The sequence below is a fragment of the Arachis hypogaea genome, chromosome 6 (genome assembly GCF_003086295.3).
Source record: "Arachis hypogaea cultivar Tifrunner chromosome 6, arahy.Tifrunner.gnm2.J5K5, whole genome shotgun sequence".
NCBI classification, from domain to species: Eukaryota; Viridiplantae; Streptophyta; class Magnoliopsida; order Fabales; family Fabaceae; genus Arachis; species Arachis hypogaea.
Genome location: NC_092041.1, coordinates 68,531,556 through 68,535,141, shown reverse-complemented (window position 1 = coordinate 68,535,141; position 3,586 = coordinate 68,531,556).

The following is a 3,586-nucleotide window of genomic DNA, read 5'->3' as shown; positions in this document are numbered from 1 at the left end:
GGGCCCGGAAGGGGATTTTTGTGTCATTTACTCATCTTTGTAAACCCTAAGCTACTAGTCTCTACAAATAGGACCTTTTGCTATTGTATTCTCATCTTTGGATCACTTTAGATCTTTTGATCATCTTTGGACATCTAGTTCTTAGATCATTGGAGGCTGGCCATTCGGCCATGCCTAGACCTTGTTCTTATGTATTTTCAACGGTGGAGTTTCTACACACCATAGATTAAGGTGTGGAGCTCTGCTGTACCTCGAGTATTAATGCAATTACTATTGTTCTTCTATTCAATTCAGCTTATTCTTGTTCTAAGATATTCATTCGTACCCAAGAACATGATGAATGTGATGATTATGTGACGCTCATCATCATTCTCACTTATGAACGCGTGCCTGACAACCACCTCCGTTCTACAAGCAAACAAGGCTTGAATGTTTATCTCTTGGATTCCTTAATCAGAATCTTCGTGGTATAAGCTAGAATTGATGGCGGCATTCAAGAGAATCTGGAAGGTCTAAACCTTGCCTGTGGTATTCTGAGTAGGATTCAAGGATTGAATGACTGTGACGAGCTTCAAACTCGCGATTGTGGGGCGTTAGTGACAGACACAAAAGAATCACTGGATTCTATTCTGACATGATCGAGAACTGACAGCTGAATAGCCGTGCTGTGACAGAGCACGTTGAACATTTTCACTGAGAGGACGGGATTGTAGCCATTGACAACGGTGATGCCAAACATACAGCTTGCCATGGAAAGGAGTAAGAAGGATTGGATGAAGACAGTAGGAAAGCAGAGAGACGGAAGGGACAGAGCATCTCCATACGCTTATCTGAAATTCTCACCAACGAATTACATAAGTATCTCTATCTTTATTTTATGTTTTATTTATCTTTTAATCATTAATCCTCCATAACCATTTGAATTTGCATGACTGAGATTTACAAGATGACCATAGCTTGCTTCATACCAACAATCTCTGTGGGATCGATCCTTACTCGCGTAAGGTTTATTACTTGGACGACCCAGTGCACTTGCTGGTTAGTTGTGCGAAGTTGTGATAAAGAGTTGAGATTGCAATTGAGCGTACCATGTTGATGGCGCCATTGATGATCACAATTTCGTGCACCAAGTTTTTGGCACTGTTGCCGGGGATTGTTCGAGTTTGGACAAACTGACGGTTCATCTTGTTGTTTAGATTAGGTATTTTTCTTCAGAATTTTTAAGAATGAATTCTAGAGTTTCAAGGTGATGTTTTCATCATCACCAAAGCTGATTGATTCTCATCAAAATTTAGCTCTTGAATGCAATGTCCTGCTAAAGCTTGGCTAGCCATGTCTAATTTCTTTAGACTAAAGCTTTAGACTAACATTGCATGATTCCTGGAATTCTTATTAAAAATTTTGAATCTCTTTAATTTTCTTCTCCAAATAATTTTTGAAAAATCCAAAAAAAAAAATATAAAATCTTAAAATCAAAAATATTTTTATGTTTCTTGTTTGAGTCTAGTGTCTAATTTTAAGTTTGGTGTCAATTGCATGTCTTTATTCTTCTAATTTTCGAAAATTACATGCATTATGTTCTTTATTGATCTTCAAGTTGTTCTTGATGATTTCCTTGCTCTGATCTTTAAATTCTCTTGTCTTGAGTGTTTTGTTGTTTCTCATATGCATTCTCAATTTGTTAGTGTCAATAGTATACAAACTTCTAAGTTTGGTGTCTTGCATGCATTGTTTATTTGATTTTAGTTGTACTTTGATTATTCCTCATCATTAAAAATTCAAAATTTTTTTTAATTTGTGTCTTTTCAAGTCAATAATACAGAGAATTGAAGATTCAGAACATACAACAGAGGAATTACACAGAAAAAGCTGGGCGTTCAAAACGCCCAGTGAAGAAGGAAAACTGGCGTTTAAACGCCAGCCAGGGTAGGCGTTTAACACCGAAAAGGGTAGAGTTTTGGGCGTTAAATGCCAGAATGGATACCATTCTGGGCGTTTAACGCCAAGATGGCACAAGAGGGAAGATTTTGTTTTTAATTCAGATTTTTTTCAAGTTTTCATAATTTTTCAAAATCAAATCTTTTTCAAATCATATCTTTTCAATCATATATTTTCAAAATCAATTTCTTTTCATTTTCAAAAATACTTGCTAACAATTAATGATTTGATTCAACATTTCAAGTATGTTTCCTTTTCTGTTGAGAAAGGTTTAATGTCTGAATCATATCTTTTAAATTTCTTGTTAGCCAAGTCATTAATTTTCAAAATCAAATCATTTTAAATTGTTTTTCAAATCATATCTTCTCAATCATATCTTTTTAAAACTATATCTTTTCAATCATATCTTTTTATCACAGTTTTTTTTCAAAATTAATTTTTCAATCATATCTTTTTGATTTCTAATTTCAAAATCTTTTTCAATTTCACTTAATTTCTTTCCCAATCTTAGTTTTAGAAAATCAATTACAATTTTTCAAAATTTCTTTTAATTAATTCACTTTAATTTTCGAAAATTTCTTCCCCTCTTCTTACATCCTTCAATTTATGGACTAACACTCCTCCTCAATGCACAATTCAAACTCTATCTTTCTTGATAATTTCGAATTCTTCTACCTCTTCCTTCTATTTTTCTTTTCCTCTTACACCTCAAGGAATCCCTATACTGTGACATAGAGGATTCCATATTTTCTTGTTCTCTTTTCTTTCATATGAGCAGGAGCAAAGACAAAAGCATTCTTGTTGAGGCTAACCCTTGAAGCGAAAGCTAAGAGAAGCTAAACCACAACTCTCTGTAGAGGACCTAACAGAAATCTTCAAACAAGAAGAAGACATGGCAGCCGAAAACAACAACAATGCCAACAATGCAAGGAAGGTTCTGGGTGACCTTACTGCACCTACTCCCAACTTCTATGGGAGAAGCATCTCTATCCCTGCCATTGGAGCAAACAACTTTCAGCTTAAGCCTCAATTAGTTTCTCTAATGCAACAGAATTGCAAGTTCCATGGACTTCCATTGGAAGATCCTCATCAGTTTTTAGCTGAATTCTTACAAATCTGTGACACTGTCAAGACCAATGGGGTTGACTCTGAAGTCTACAGACTTATGCTATTCCCTTTTGCTGTAAGAGACAGAGCTAGGATATGGTTGGACTCACAACCTAAAGAAAGCTTGAACTCTTGGGAAAAGCTAGTCAATGCCTTCTTGGCAAAGTTCTTTCCACTTCAAAAATTGAGTAAGCTTAGAGTGGAAGTCCAAACCTTCAGACAGAAGGAAGGTGAATCCCTCTATGAAGCTTGGGAAAGATACAAACAATTGATCAGAAAGTGTCCCTCTGACATGCTTTCTGAATGGAGCATCATAGGTACCTTCTATAATGGTCTGTCTGAACTGTCCAAGATGTCATTGGACAGCTCTGCTGGAGGATCTCTTCATCTGAAGAAGATGCCTGCAGAAGCTCAAGAACTCATTGAAATGGTTGCAAATAACCAATTCATGTACACTTCTAAAAGGAATCCTATGAACAATGGGATGAATCAGAAGAAAGGAGTCCTTGAGATTGATACTCTGAATGCCATATTGGCTCAG